Consider the following 17,128-nt stretch of genomic DNA (forward strand, 5'->3'; position numbering starts at 1 on the left):
ACAGTACCCAGTCCTGTCCTGAAGTGGAAAAAAATGTGGTCAGTTTTTTTTCCAAATGTCACCCTATAACAGTATATGTCTGCATAAGATATGGAGTCCTGACAAGTATAATAAAGATCTTTGTCTAATAAATACCAGTCTTACTTCAAAAGGCTGGAATTTGGGGTGATAATGTTTGGCCAAGACCCAAGCTTTTGCTCCTACATGCATCTACATTTTCAGTAATTTTTCTGAGGAACTATTCATCTACTTGAGGAAAACGCTCCAAAATTAGGATTAGATTTTAAGAATATGTTATTTAGTGCATAGCCATTAGTTGCTCTGCCTAAATATTTGTAGACAAAATACTTAGATGCAGCTAATGCCCACATCTCACTTCAGAGTAGATTGTATTAGCTTCTGGGATATAATAAATCCACTGGGCCCAATGCTTGAATTAACATAATAATTAAAGTTTCAGCACATTGTTGTAGGTCACAGTAAGAAAATGTTTAATCTTTCCGCATTCATCTGTGTACGTTCAAGGGATTGGGAGGTCTACAGAGATTGAATTAAATTTAAGCATATCAGAAATGAGCAGAATGTTTTAGGAAAAATGTGAAAAAGGTTTAGCTTTGTTGCGAGCTGTTTATAATTGTTTTTGTTCTAACAATAAAAGATACAGTGGAATTGGGTCACTACTCAAGTTACAGCTCATTTAATGAGAGAAAGCTGTAGGTGTGTAGGAGCCAAAATACAGAATTATCCCCCACCTGCCCACTTACGGATTTGGGGGTTGTTTGGTTCGTAGTTCATTGTATATGGTCAGCTGTGACTATAAGAAAAAAAATCCAAAATGCTGGACTGGGATGAGTGAGCACAGGGTCTAGTAGGTCAGGTGAAAGTACTCTGCTGTAGGGGGTGGTACTTTACAAAACTACTAGAGTGTTAAGGGAATGAAAGCGTGCTTTTCCAAACATAATGCCAGACTTAAAAATTGATGCCATTAAGAGGATGATCTAATGTCCTTTTATGACTCTTGAAGCCAAGGAATGTTCAAAATCATTTTGTCCTAGCGCTACTCACTTTCCAGGGAAAAATATCTAGATACTGATTATTGCATCATCAGAAATGGGTCAATATCCAACTTCTCTTAAAACCACTTTGGAAATCCAGGGTAAATATTAATAGGATCTTTAGCAGTAGTTTTTCTTTCTTCTGAAACAGTTCTTTGCTATTACCAGGGGTAAATGGATTTAGTCATTTAATGGGTCATTTACTATGATAGGAATCTACTTGACAAAAAAAAATCAACAGAATGAGTGAAGAAAAGTTCTCTGTTGTTTGTACTATAGGATTCTGAGGAGCCACTGCAGGCTGTTGTTCGGCTGTGCTTAGGGCTGCAGAAACAGGCTCAAAAGTGGAAAATGAGGAAGAAAATAAAAAAGGGGAGGATAAAGTTGACTAAATCAATCAGTCTGTTTCTTGTATGGCAGCATGGAAAAGTTGCTTATTAACTCTGTATTGGGGAAGCAGGGAAGTAACTGTAGAGGGACGTAGCAAGACAAAACATGAGCTGCCCTTGGATACATCAAACAGTTGTAATTTCATGGCTAGCGGATTGATGAACACGGCCTGCTTTTGCTTATGAAATGGAGATAATTCAATGTGCATATTGTCTCCATAGCCCCAGACTAATGTACAAACAAATAATCCTGGAATAATAAAATAATCAAATTATCCTGGAGTTAAATTGTGTTTTACCTCTAAATTTCAGTTTAGGCATCCAATGAAAATGAACACAAGTAGAAGAGAATTAGGAAAGACTGGACAGCTAGCCTGCAGATTTCTTGTTTAATGATAATTAAGCAGAATTTTAATGATGGACATCCCTTTTGTTTTAAACCATTTACAACTGTACCACTCTTTCGTCTGAATACTGAGGTATAATATTACCTCAACAATAGTACTGGGGGGTGAGTTTCTAATGTATTTGAAACATAGCTTCCTATTAGTACCAAAACTGAATACTATAGGGATTGCAATCAAAACTCTTAGCGAATCTGTAAGGAGCTGGAACCTTGGGGATAAATATAGATGACAATTACAGAATGTTTTCTTGACTGACAGATGCAGTAATTCCCTTTCTTCCTTGGAAGTTCAGAAAGGTTTAAATAACTCCATGAATGTAATAACTGTCCTGATGTTTCAGTGATGAGCGCTAGTGTTGTTTGTGAAGAACTCTTCAATTTTAACTAATTTGAAAGTATCCAGACTAGTCATCAAATGGCTTTAGCAGTCTAGTGACATGTACTAAGAATCAAATGTCTTGTGCATTGTACATAAAGGGATTTACTCCTTTTCTCAGGGTGCTATAAAATGAAGAGAAACTTCAGAAAAGCAAAACCATATTCAGCACTCCAAAGAAAACACTAGGTTGTAGCAGGTTGAATGGCTTGCTTATAGAACTCATAGTGCAAGCATTTTCTGAGTGTATAGTGATCCTGTCACTCTGGCTACTGCACTATGGCATTTTCCTAATGTAGTAAATGTAAGACCTAACTGGCCTCCGGGGCTGTATGTCTAAACAGCTGAGCAGCAATTACAGGGGACCCATGAGGCATGGATGGAGGGGAGGAAAAAGGGAGGTGGCTAATAAGAGCATTTGTGTTCAAATTGTGATTTGAAGCAAATTTTCAGTTATTTTGTGCTATAGGAAAGCACAAAATTTTTTCTTATTTCTTCTGAGGGGAATAGGAGGCGTTTGTTATACCTAGAGTTTGCGTAGAATTTTTCCTACACTGCAGTTTTTTGTGTTTGAATAGTGAATCCAGTTATACTCCTTGCTCCTGACTCCTGTGTAATTTTGTGTGAGACCAACAGTTGTGTTAAAGCTGGGCAGGAGGAATCGGCATGTGGCTCCTGCTGTTGTTGACACAGGCTTCAGTCTTGCTTTCTTTTCCTCATCGGTTAGGAGATGGAAATTTGTAGAGAATAGATGTCAGTTGGCAAAACATTTGGTGCAAGGATACAGCTTCTTCCCCCGCCCCCTTGGGCCAGTAGCTTAATGGAATACCAGCAGCTGTGGTGAACCCAATCTTTGTGCCTTGATATGTAGAGAAACTTTAGACCCTGCATGCAGATTAGATCATTGAAAAAGGAAGAGTAGCCAAATCTGAAATTATGTATTATGCCTGTCAGTAGAGTATCTCACTTTCTCTCTTTTGATTGTCCTTTGTAAGATATGTTACATTTTTTTTTTTCAGTTGTCTTTTTTATGTAAGTGTTTTTTGGTTGATTACTTTGCTGTTGTTTGTTTTTTTTCTTCATACCCATAGGGCATGAGGCTGTAAATAATACTAAGCTCCTGTGCAGTAATAATAAATATTGAAATATGTTGGTCAGTTAAGTTAGATAAGTTCTTTAAGAAGTGAAATTACTTGTTAATATCTAATGTTTCTAAGATGAGTCAGTTTCTGACAGTGTCACTCTTTCTAGCTATACCTTTTTTTCTACCCTTTCCACCATGTGAGAAATGAGATCTTGAATTTTATGTTAGATGCATGTAATGATACAAATATGTTAAATTATCTATGACACTGTAAGTTTCTCATCATCTTAGGCATATTTATTGCATAAAGAACAGGATAAAAGTATCAGTGGTGTAAATGTGCTGTCTTCAGTGGAATTTACCAGCAGGTAACTTGGCCTAGACATGACGGCAAATCTTTCCTCTAAAATGTCAATACAGCACTAGAGTCCAATTATTTTTATACTCTGCTAATCTTCTTTCACTTTTACAGTGTTACTGCATTCTGTAAAGAGACTATTGGTAATCTCAGTAGGGAGGCCTCCTTATCAAGCAATTTCAAAGACTTATGACTTCAGAAAAAATAAAGATCAGTAGGTAATACTGAATTCATGGGATAAAAAAGCTGGTCAGTCTTCAAAAAAATAAATGCATAGCATATAAAACCTGATTATTTTGCCACTTGCAGAATTTTTCTTGGATTTTCTCAGATTTGGTAATGAGACTTTGATAGTTAGAAATCTCTTATATTTTTACAATACATGCCTAAAATGATGCTTTAAAGATAAATTTAGACATACCTCTTTTACATATTCATAGCTGAAAATAAAACAGTGCACATTGCTAAATACAATTTAAAAATATTGTCAGGCCAAGAAACCTACTTATCACTTTTTAAAAGTATCATTTAAAAAAACGGTATAAAGAGTATGCCTTGAAAGCCTTATTTTGATATAGCTTACTAGTAGCCTGTTAGAACATAATTAAACTCTGTTAATGAGTACATCTTGTCAGGTCCTGGTACGTATTGTAAAGAGGAAGAGGAAGTGATAGAAAGAATTGTCTTCTCTTTAATATAGGAAAACTTACTGTTACTTGAAACTTCTTAATGTATCCATCAAGTTTCATTAAATTGTTTCCTCTTTTATCACTTTATGGGGTTAAGCTTTAGAAAATCATGGAAAAAGGTGTGGGGGAATAGGTTTACGAGCTTTAATATTGCAGTGATCTCTTACTATGTGTTTAGGAAGCCGTTTCACACTACAGAACCAGGACCTCAGTAAGCAGGCTTGTTTCACAAAGTGGCTTTGCAGTGACAATGGCTGAGCTCTGACACAGATTAGAGCATTTGTTTCAGTAACACTTGTTTCCTAAAAATAACTTTGCTATGTAGCTGCTGCTGCTCCTCTATAACTTAATGTAAATTACATTGGTAGCGCTCTCTGTTCATTAGCAAAAAAAATTGCTTACATACTTGTAATTTTGCAGCTGGGTAAACCCAGATTTTGACACCACCACATGTGAAATTACCATCTGAATATATGTGGTTGTTACTTACACAAAACCCTGGTGTTATATTCTCCAGACATAGGCCCTTGCCTACATCTACAGAGCTCTTTACCAAATAACTCCTGTGTTCCAAAATATCACGACCTAAATTTTGATTAAGGGTAGGGAGAGGAAGAATTATGAAAAACAGTTCTATCCTATCAAACTATTACAAAAATAGTTGTACTTTGTTTTTTTGTTTATTGTCCTGGGAAGTGAGTGTTTATTTAAGAAAAAACAATAATGCCAATACACTTACCAGTCCTCCAGGGAGTGGTAATACTAGAATAGCTCCAAAATCCAGTAAAACCAGTCCTAGCCTACCAGGCAGGAAAAAAAATAGCTACAATACATCAGTATATAATATCATCTGTCAGCCTTCTGTAGATTTCCTCAGGGTTCAGCATGTTGTCCAAGATAATTACTTTGAATTCAGTTGGCCTTTTAACCATATTCTTAACATGTCCCCACTTCTATTTTTGTTTTTGTATCTGGCTGCTGCATACAGAATGGAAATAGAGCTTTTTTGTTATTAAAGCATATTCTGATCTTTAGATGTGATACGGTGTTTCCAGTGGCTGCTAATTAGCGAGGATGCTGAGCAGCATGCAGCTTAGCCTACCTTTGCCTCTTGGCAGGAATTACAGTGCAATAAGAATGGTCTCTGAAGGAGGAAAAACTAAGAGGGAAGAGGGGAGTGGAGGGCAGCATTGAAACAACAGGAAAAAAGAAGAATTTAAGTAATAGGTCCAACTGTTTCTAGGAAGGTATATCACAGCATTAAGATTATATTATAACAGCACTATCATAACCATCAAGGTTTTATGTATGTTGGGAAGCCATTTGAGTATTTTATGTGGATTTATAAATAAACATTTCATGATTATATACAAGTGTGCTGGGTTTGGCCTTGAATGTTTCTTACAATACATATGCAGGTGGTTGCAGTTCTGTGTAAATACTTATGGGTGTTATTCTCCATAAAATACAGACTGTTCAGCTGTCTTTATGGCCACGACCTTGACAGGAGTCACTATTGTTACACAAATAATTACTAAAAGTCACACTTTCTGTGTCTTTTTTTATTTTTTAAATCAAGATAGGTAATTGATTCTGTTTTCCAGAGAAGAATGTTATCTGCTCTTACCCCAGATCAAGAAGGGTCTGGCCATGCTCATCACTTATACATTTGTGTGTTGTCCTTACTTTTGTCCAACTACATCATAAAGGGAAATTAAAAACAATTTTTATTACTCAGTGTAGTGATCATTAGTCAATCTAACATTTGGATGAATGTAATCTGAATTTTTACTGAAGTTTATTAGATATTAGAATTCAATACTAACTGTTAAAAACAAGCCTATTTAAATATAGCAATATTCTTTTGCTCACTAAATGAGAAACTCTTCTACCTTTGCCCTCCTTCGGAAGAAAAAACTGTTTCTTAAAATCTTACAAATTATTTATAACTTTTACTTCAGTTTTTAATATGAAAAAAGGGGAAAACAAAACAGTGTGTTCTTTCACAAACCAGAAATTGTTCCAAGTTTTGGTGTCCAATCTAAATCCATTTTCAATTGTTTTGGAATGATGAGCTTTTTTAACATTGCAGATTTCGAAGATGCTACTACAGACAGTTAATAAATATATCATCGTTTTAGTGTAAATAGTTGCCTTATAGCCTGAAAATTAAGAGAAGGCACACATATGCATATTTTGGTGTCCATTTTTGGTGATTCATTGGACAGGATATATAAATTCATTAAGTATTTACCTGTGAAGTCAGCATATGTGGAAAGAGAAACAAAACAGCTTTCTGATCCTGTAGCTCATTTGGATTCTTTTGATCTAGTTGCTGATGATGGCTAAAGGCAACTCTAAGAATGAGGTACCAAAAGAAATATCAAATACACCAGAAGAAGGCATGTTGCTCCTGTTGCTGCTTCTCATAGAAGGTCTTATTTTTAAAAAATACAGTTTTGGCTGAATTATTAGCCATGTGACAGTGAATTAAGATAATGAAGCTCAAATAGTATCTTTGGCTAATAGTCTGTCTGTCTTGTAAAAGTGTTGAGGTTTTTATATATCCGGAACTTAATCTGTAAAAAAAGTCTTTTAATGTTCGTAGCTAACATAATAGTTCCTTTAAGTTTCTTTAAAGAGGAAAGGATTGTAATGGGTTATTAGGAATTGCTTGTTTAGATCAAAAATTTCTAGCAGGTAGCAATAAGCCACAAGCACATCTCTGCTTGTTATTTTAAACAGCAGATTGTTTCAGTTAAGACTTCAGCTTTTTAGGTCTCCTTCGTTCCTGTAGGGTTCTTTCATAGAATATATTCCTCATATACTCAGTAACTTGAAAACATTTTTTTTCATTTTAAATGTTGAGAGAAACTCTATTAGATTATAGTATCCTCAGTGGGCTGGAAAGTGTGGTAAAAAAATTGTTTTCATATTTAATTTCCCATGTTTATAGGAAGACTAAGAGTTGTAAATAGCTTCTTCCAAACATGTTTTGAAGACTAACACAGAGATCCAACAGACTTTTTCCCAAGGTTTGTATGTAGATATTCCTTCAATGATGCAACCTTAGGCACACAGGAAAAAAAAAAAGTGCCGGTTGCGTATAATACCCTCTAGAAGGTGTTTTGTTTTGATTTCCTTTTTTCAAATCATTGCCGGGGCTCTTATTGCTGAGACAAATGCTACATATTCCTGTAGTACCTCTCTGATATTAGTGCAAAACTGCTTTTAAAAAATAGCTCATTATGCACATAATACCATTGCAGTGGCCTTCCCTCTGCATCTCTGGAAAACTTACAGTTACGCAGGGCTTCTTTTAATGAGTTAATTAGGAACAGAAAATTGCTTGTTGTTTTTTATTGCATCCAAACCCCAGGACATGCTGCACTAATCCCTTAGCTGTAAGAGAGGTGTTCAGTTGATGTTTTGGAAGTTTGTTATTAGCATTGGGAAATGTTCTTTATCAGATCATTTAACTAGTTAACTCTCTCTATATATTATGAAAAATTCATGTAATCTGTTAGTTTGGGACTATTTTCTTCCTTATTCTCTCATGTGAAATGTATGTTAAATATAATACTTAACGATTGCTTTGACTTTGTTGGTATTTCTTCCTCTCCTAATCCACTTTTTTACCTATGATAATGAAAAATGAAGGCAAATCTTCTGGAAAGCCCTCAGCAAGGAGTAAGGTGGTATTGCGTTGTCCAAGGAGCAGACCAGAAATTGGGTTTTTATTTTTAATCTGAGACACAGCCTGCTTTCAGTTTTCACAAGAACAATTGGAGCTGGGCCTGTGCAAACCGCATGAAGTTCAACAAGGCCAAGTGCAAGGTCCTGCATGTGGGTTGGGGCAATCCCAAGCACAAATACAGGCTGGGTGGAGGATGGATTGAGAGCAGCCCTGAGGAGAAGGACTTGGGGGGTGATGGTTGATGATAAGCTCAACATGAGCCAGCAATGTTTGCTTGCAGCCCAGAAGGCCAAGAGTATCCTGGGCTGCATCAAAAGCAGCGTGGCCAGAAGGTCGAGGGAGGTGATTCTGCCCCTTTACTCTGCTCTCATGAGACCCCACTTAGAGTACTGTGTTCAGCTCTGGGGCCCCCAACATAAGATGGGCATGGAGCTGTTGGGGCGAGTCCAGAGAAGGGCCACGAAGATGATCAGAGGGCTGGAGCACTTCTCCTATGAAGACAGGCTGAGAGAGTTGGGGCTCTTCAGCTTGGAGAAGAAAAGGCTCTCGGGAGACCTTTATAGCAGCCTTCCAGTACCTGAAGGGGGCCTACAGGAAAGCTGGAGAGGGGCTTTGTACCAGGGCAAGTAGTGACAGGATGAGGGGGAGTGGTTTTAAACTGAAAGAGGCTAGATTTAGATGAGATATTAGGAAGAAATTCTTTTCTGTGAGGGTGGTGAGACATTGGAACAGGATGCCCAGAGAAGTCGTGGCTGTCCCCTCCCTGGCAGTGTTTAAGGCCAGGTTGGGTGGGGCTTTGAGCAACCTGGTCTAGTGGAAAGGTGTTACTGCCTGTGGCAGGGGAGTTGGAACTAGATGATCTTTAAGGTCCCTTCCAACCCAAACCATTCTATGATTCTATGAATTGCGTTTGGTTTTTGTGCAACTCTCCCCTGTAAGATGCAGGCAGAAGAGAGCCAGCCCAGGACGAAAAGGAAGAACTTTACCTTTCCTGTGTCATTACTCAAATCAGATTCATTTTGAAACTTACATTTGTAGAAGTTTTATAGTTACAGGGAGGAAAAATTAAAAACATTATTTTTACTATCGTAATGTCAGTTTTTCTACCAACTCTGCTTTCTGTAAGCAATCTGGTATAGAAAACCTCTGTGCTTCTCATCCTTTGAAAGCTGAAAATCTGTATTTTGCAGTTTAGCTGCAAAGTCAGTGGGAGCCTTGAGGCCTGGAAAAGGCCTTTGGTAAGTTGTTCAGCACAGTTTCTACCTTGGCAACTACTGAAGCCTGTATTTGTTGGTATAATGGTTTCCCAACATCTGACTAAAATCCCTGATTGATTTTTAAGGCAACAGTAATGTTGAGTAAAACTAGTTTATTCTTCTGTGGATGTAGAAGTGTTATGTATATTTGACATTTTGCAGTTTGTTCTTAATTTAACAAGAATGCCTTTTTAAGATTATGATGTCAGGCTTTGGGGTTTTGAGTAATTATATGAAATGCATTATCATTATGATATAAACTGCAGGACTTCCTAATCTACTTCTTAATGATATGACTGTTCGTAGGAAAAAGATCCACTTTCACATTCTAGCAGTTTAGTATTTCATGTACACTAAGATGGCATCACTCCTAAAAACTCCTCGCTTTACTCTCCCTTTCCAATTGCAAATTTGCTTTTGAAGTGCATACTCTGTGTGATTAAATAAAAGGAACTGAAAATTAGTGAGGAAATTGCATGGTCTAGCCATTTTAGAAATGAATTAAAATTGCTGTTTAGCAAAATGGAGTAATTTATCACTTATCTAATGTTCTCTAAGTCATTTATCATGAATGGCAACTATCATCATTCTATTGTAATCTGAGATGGTGGGGAGGGATTGGAGGCTTACATTATGCAAGTTCATACTTCTTGTAATTGGCAACTAACTGAATGATTGTGTGTAAAATAAAACAGGAGCTAGAAAATACTTTCCAAGTTTCTCCTCTGTTACTGCAACATGATACTATACATGATTTTGTACCACTTATGCTGTTTAATTTTTGTTGTCAAGTAGAATTTTACTTTGCACTTAAGTTTACTTAAATGTATACTAGTTTTACTTGTATGTTGGATACAAGTAGCGCAGACATTGGTGCCCAGGATTTCAGGTGTGGTGTCTTTTTGAGATAAACCACGTGCTGATGATAGTGGACCTCATAAACAGAGACTATGTTAGTCCAAATTTGTTAGTTAGAACAACTAACCAAACTCTTATTTCTCCTGTCATCTTTTTGAGTGCAGCATTTTTACCTGGAGAAGGTTTTGAGATGGTTCATCAACTCCCTGGATCTTTGGAATGAAGACACTTGTACAGCATTTTTCTGCAAAAGGATAATTTAAAATAATAATAAGCAGCCCTTGAGGAATGATTCCCGAATCCTTCAGAATAAGTTGCTCATGACCTTAAATGTTTTGTTCTCATGTTAGCCTAGCTGTGATTATCTCATAATGGACTTATTCCCTAATAAAGGATGAAGAAGGTAGTGTAATGTGACTACTAAAATTGAAATTTATTTTAGACTGCTTTCTGGAGCTGGTAACCTTTTTTTCTGATACTACATCTTCATCTTTCTGTAACAATAGCAGCTCTTTTCAGACTAAAAGTTCCCATTTGCAGTGTAGCTGTTCGCTTTTAGCAGCCTGAGAGAGTGACTTTCCTTATTTGCTGATTTATGTGTAACAAAGACTTATCTTGTTTCTTACTCAAAGTTTGCTTAAATACTACAACAATGGATTGCGCAATGCATTTCTGGGTACGTTGACAAATAGGATGCTAAAGAACAGCAATTTCGGTTCCTGCTAGAGAATCTATTCCTGTGTGCTGTATCCTTTTCAGTGTACACCGTATTAATAGGGAAGGGAGTCAGGAATTTGTATTTACATGATATGGGAGGGGTGGGGGGTGGAAGAGAAGGAAACAAACAGGTAGATATTTCCTAGTTGTGGATTTGGAATAATGAATCTCACTTTCTCCACAAGTTGTTGCCTTGGAATTTTGTTTGAAGACTTGTTTAGAGGGCAAGGAGAATAGTTGCTGGAAAGGAAGTAAAGAATGTGAGAAAGGGAAGGAAGAATGGCAGATTCTTCTATAAAAAAAATATTTAAATGAGAAAGGAACAGAAAACTGAGAGTACAGAGCAACAACAGTACTTTTAAAAATGAATTCAACTGTAACTGATACAGTAGACCATCTGTGCACCATTTGAATTAATAATTTCTTAGGTTATATCATAATTTCATTGTTTTTGTTGGTTTCATACTTAAGTCTTAAATTTCTTAAGCTGACAGTAATAATTTATTTTCTTTTTTGAGTGCCTGCATGATTTGTTTATGTATACAATCCAGTAAGCCTGTTTTATGTAACTGGGAAACAAGTTAGAGGTCAAATTTGGGCATAGAATTTGGAGAAATACTTTATAGTCTTTATAGTTTTTCATCTTAAGATCCAGCAAGTGATCTATTAATGGAAGGGTATAGGCTGGCCTTCTAAGAGAGCAGTATACTGAGAAGCCTCATGTGTGATGCATCCGGAGATCATTCTAGGTTCAATGGTACACACATTATTCAGAAAGAATTCCCCTTGTATGTAATGGCAAGCCGTTAGTTTGCTGTTACTTTGAAATTTCAAATTCTTGATGTTTACTGCGGAAGTAGCAGTTCAGGCTGTCTTGTTTTATTGTATCAGTCATCCTCGTTAATGGTTTTGTCTACATGCTGTTTTGATGTAGTTTTCCCTGGTTGCATTACTTTTCAGAAATACTTTATAAAAAAGAAGATTGCATAATGGATAAATGTTTCAATTTTAAATTGCCATGAAATGGAGCACAAAACAGTATATCTGGGAACATACTGGACTCTGGTTTGGCATCATTTACTTATTCAGTCCAAATGCCTTAGGGGTGGGTGTCAAGAGGAGGGAACCAGACTCTTCTCAGTGGTGCCTAGTGAGAGGACAAGGGGCAATGGGCGCAAGCTGAAATATGGGAAGTTCCATCTGAATATGAGGAGGAACTTCTTTACTTTGAGGGTGACAGAGCACTGTAAGGGGCTGCCCAGGGAGGTTGTGGAGTCTCCTTCTCTGCAGATATTCAAAACCCGCCTGGACGCAACTCTGTGCAACATGCTTTGGGTGAACGTGCGTTGGCAGGGGGTTGGACTAGATGATCTCCAGAGATCCCTTCCAACCCTTAACCATTCTGTGATTCTGAGGGTAGCTATGCTGTAAATCTTAACATAGTGCTTATGTAGGATTGTAAAATCTGCTAAGGCCTGTGGAAGTATTTCTTCTGGACATTTGAATCAGACTCTAAGGACTTAAATGAACCTCCAAAGAAGTGAATGTTAAAACTGTTGTTGACTTCAGTGGGGAACAAGGCAAATTCTAAGTAGGAAAATAGGAAATATACCCTTTCTGCACTAGTGGGTGCTTTAATAAAACATGCTGTTTGTCTGAATCCTTTCTGTGACACGAATAGATTACATCTTTCTGTATTTATGCATGTCCCGTTATTCAGGATTGTAACTGCAGTAATATACAATAATTTACAGTGCTTTTTTATGCAGGTAATTACATTTTAGTCATTAAATGAAGTGCAACACTTCATGCTGCCATGAATGACTGCCATGCATTTTTAATGGTTTCTCTAAGTGTCATTAAGTGATAATTTGAAAAAATAAATAAGCAGTAGTATACACAATTGGTTATTAATAAAGCCTGTTCTTAATTCACTTTTAAAATTAACAAAAGTTGTGGTATGAAATGTAGCAGTAGATTATAACTGATTTTTTATATAAAACATTTGAATGTTTTATACAATTTTTTCAATTTGTCCATCCTAAATATATACTTTCATATCAAGAGTAAAATAGTACATCTGCTTGACATTAGAGAGTTGATATGAGGATGGTTACCAGTATTGCTTTGTGGCTTTTCTGTCTTGTGTCTAATTGAAGAAACATTTTGACTTGTATGTGGCTCCTGCTCTATATCTGCTAGAAATGTCTCTCTTTTTCAGTGACAAAACACAATAAAGCTTTGTAACCTGATTTCCTATTCTTGATTTTTCTGAATCTTTGCTAGCTTACACTGAAACCACACAGTGGCAGAGCTGTGGCTGTTTTACCTTTTATCTTCCCATTTCATAGGCAGGTATGACAAGGCAGCATTACAGTTGCAGTGTCTAATCACTTTCCAAATGTCAATGCCATATTGAGGGCAAAGACGTCTGAGACTGCATCCATGTGATCATGAGAGAGGGATTTTTAATTCTTCGTGAGGAATGTATTGCTCCAAAGATTGGAGAAATGTGGAGATAGTTTATCACTGCCTCCCCTCCCTTCAAATAATTTCTGTATTATATGCAGTTTGGCCAAACTAGAATATTGTCATAGTAGATGTTATTTGAATTTGTGCCATGGAAATATCTTCAACTTACAAGGAAATACTTAGTTTTGTTGAGATACTTCCTGTGAAAAGATACTATGCACTTAATGTCCCTTCCATCATTTGAAACTAGTAGTTTTCAGGATTCATTCTTCTGTAATGCCAAGAAGTGTATTTTCAGTTGTCAATTGCTTGTGGAAAAGTATTGTAGTTCTCAGCAGGCAGCACCTACTTGAAAATGAGATGACTCTCTATTGAGTATGCAGACTGTCTCATTAGCTGCTCAGTCAAGCCCTGTGACCTTTTGTCTGTCAGCCTTTTTTTTTTTTCCTAGCAGTGAAACACATAAGAATGAAAATCAAAGTTCTTTTAACTATTGATACCAGAAATGAATTTCCTAATATATCAAAATGTTGCTGAATCATTTCAGTGTTTTCAACCTTAGCTTCCTAAAAGCCATTTACATCAGAAGTCTCAATTTAATGAGTTTTACTGAAAACATAGTAACTACTGAGAAAGGGAGCTGTTGCTGTACCTACAGCTGGAGCTTGCTTGGAGGAGTTATTGGTAAAGTTTGATTTCTCTTCAGAAATGAGATTTTGAGATTGCCAGAATCACAAGACATGACATCTGAGCTCCTGGCTATCCTGGTGCTCCTCTGTGAGCTGGCCTTCCAGCAGCCTTTTAGAGGCCCACAGTTACTAAAACCTTAAATGGTAAAGGAAATGTATGAAATGGAGCCAATCCAGATCAGGAATGGTGCCATTCAGTCAGGATACCCATAGTTGCACAGCTGTAAGTTTGGAAGGTGATGTTGTCTTAAATCCCACAGAAGGTAGGGTTCATCTCCAGACTCCTCAACGCTTGGGAGTACTGTTGTTGGATCAGAACTTCTCCCAGTTATCTGAAGTATGGATGTGACCTATCTGATGAACACTAGTGCTCTGATGCACTAGCATCCTATCCTAATGCAGTCCCGGTACAGGGTCTGTATCGTAGTATTGCGATGATTTCTGAAGACCAGATACATGAAATTGAATCCTACAATGTAAAAATAGCAAATAATAGGCATTTTTGGTTTGGCAGGTAAGCAAAAAACATAGTTTGGCAGGAAAATAGGCAATTAAAGTTTTTATCCAGAGTGTTTGGGTTTTTCAACCAAAGTATTTTTCTGAAGTAAAATGTTATGTTCAGTTTTGGTATTTTTTTTTTCAGTTTAGAGTCAATTTTTAAACAAATGAATGCTAGTTTGATGCAAATCTAAGTAGTTCATTTATAAATTGAATGCTTCAGCATAAATTAAAAAAATCACTCAACTCCCAAAACTTCAGATTCAAACTTTCTTTATAGTTTTGTGTCAGAAATTAGTGATTAAATTAAACCCCAGATTCATTAATTCTTTCCAGAAATGCCCCAAATGGAGTCTCTCCTCCTCCATGAATTTGGAGAATCTTTGTACATGAGTTGATTTTGATCTGTTCATGTGCCAGAGTGTTGGCACAGTAAGGGGGAGGGAAGAACTATGGCTTAGCTAACACTTGTTTAGGTACCTTGTATGAAAATTATTAAACATACCAGTTAATGACAGTTCTTTGGATAAACTTTTGGACAGATTAAATAAACTAATTTTTGGCCTCAGCCATGCATGTGGAATCTAGCTCATATCTCAATCAAGTTCAACAAAGCGTAAAATTTGTCCTAAGTGTCAAAAATTTATGCTGGATAAAAGTAGGCTGGTGATAAAATACCAGACTTACTTTTAACTGCTTTTCTCTTCATACTAAGCATTAGTCAGAATACCTCTAAGAATGTAATTTTTGTCCAGAATGGAATTTTGTCTTAAAGAAAATCCCAAGACTCTTGTTCTTCTGAAACTGAGAGGGTGAGACACTAGTTGTGTTGGAGCTTTTCTCACCATACAACCACTTGTACTTGTAAGCCTGGCTATTTATGATTTCCTCCCCAAAGGAGGATTGGGTTTGTTCATGGAGGTACCAGCCATCTAGATGTTACAGCCCTACAGAAATCTGGTTAGGATGTAGCACATTATGATGATACCTAGCTCCTACTGCCTATTTATTGTGTATGATGAATGAATACAGGAAGCAGTCTGGGTGTTGTGTGTGATCAACTGCTTGTTGTAATAGAGGAACATTGCTTAATCCGAAACTGGTGACTGGGATTGCTGTTTGGTTTTGTTTGTGTTTTGTGAGAGGTGTTATCAACAGATAGCAGGGAAAAGCATCCTTAGGGGTGCTTAGTGATTTCTAGATTCTTTCTGAAGTGTTTGTTTAGAAAGTAGGCTTAGGCTGTGAAATCCAGCTGTGGTTTTCCTGTTACAAACTCTGATTTCTTTCATTTGGGGCAAGATACTACTGAAGCCTGCTTTGTGCTGTATACAGAGCGTATTAGATAAACAGTCACTTTGTGGTTTGTTTGTTTGGTTTTTTTTTTTATATAATAGTCTAGTATGATTTGGCTGCTGCCACAAAAGAAAAATCTAAAGAATTCTGCATCAAATCTGTGAGCCCTTCAAAATAAATACAGACCAATAATTTTTAATATTCTTGTTACACAGCAAAGTTAAGCCAAAATGCAATAGCTGTCTGGAGTTCTATCTGAAGTTACTTTGCCAGTACTATCTGAACTTACTATGCTCTATTATCTAAAGAGAAGCCTTGCAAATATCTAGCATCAGTGTTAACGTATAGTCTGCTGCAGGAGGTTGTAAGCAGATGACATGGAACAACAGAAGACAGATATGCCCAGGGACTTCTCAAAAAAAATGTGTTCTTACACCTGCTTTTTGCATGCCCTGTCTTTCACTGGTCTCTTTTAAATTCACACTGTTGTTATTTCCCTTATCTATATATTTATATATATCTTTGGGTTTTGTGTTGATGGTATCATACACAGCTAATGTCTACAGCTGTGTTCTGGAGACTGAGTCATCGAGAATGATGACAATTGTCATCCTTAGGTTTTCGTACCTTCATCCTTACAGTGCATCAGCATGTACACGTTTTCATTGGATTTTTGCTAGCACTTACTATTAGCTAAACAAATCCTGACTTCATATAGCTCTAAATCCTGTGTACATGTAGTGTAAGGTCAGCGTATGTGTTCATCTGTAGGACTTAAGGGGAAAACATAACCTCCATATATGTTATACTTGCTTTTCTGATGAGACTGAAAGCTTAGCTTCTGCTATTCGTGTCTCTTAGCCACCTTCAGGATAAACTAAGAAAAATAATCTGTGTGGTACATACTGGCTCGTAAAAGTACATCCTGGAAAAAAACTATGTGTTTACTGGTGCATGTTGCCCTGCTCTCCAGCATGTTGCTATGTGCAGGTTTGAATGAGGTAGATTCTTAAATGAGTGGTTTGTAGTTTTGGTTTATTCAAGACCTTAGGCCAAAGCACTTTGAGATATCTAGGTTATTGATTCTTTTTGAAGTGCCATGATTTTAGTGAGAGTTGGGAATGAAAAGATTTGAGTTTTGACTGGAATAATGCTTTGGTTTGCACATTCACCAAAACATTATGTACTTAGAAGTGTTCTAGATCAGGTTGTTTAAATAACATTAACACGATTGCTGATTCACTGTATTTTCTGAGTTTAATCATACCTATGAAAATTCTGTAAGAAAATA

General features: G+C 36.7%; 1 protein-coding gene across 12 annotated transcripts in view; it reads left to right on the forward strand.

The window, feature by feature from the left end:
• Positions 1-17,128, forward strand: part of NRXN1 (neurexin 1) — a 743,394-nt gene that overhangs the window by 237,518 nt on the left and 488,748 nt on the right. The window lies entirely within an intron of this gene.

The sequence above is a fragment of the Nyctibius grandis genome, chromosome 1, assembly GCF_013368605.1.
Source record: "Nyctibius grandis isolate bNycGra1 chromosome 1, bNycGra1.pri, whole genome shotgun sequence".
Classification (NCBI taxonomy): Eukaryota; Metazoa; Chordata; class Aves; order Nyctibiiformes; family Nyctibiidae; genus Nyctibius; species Nyctibius grandis.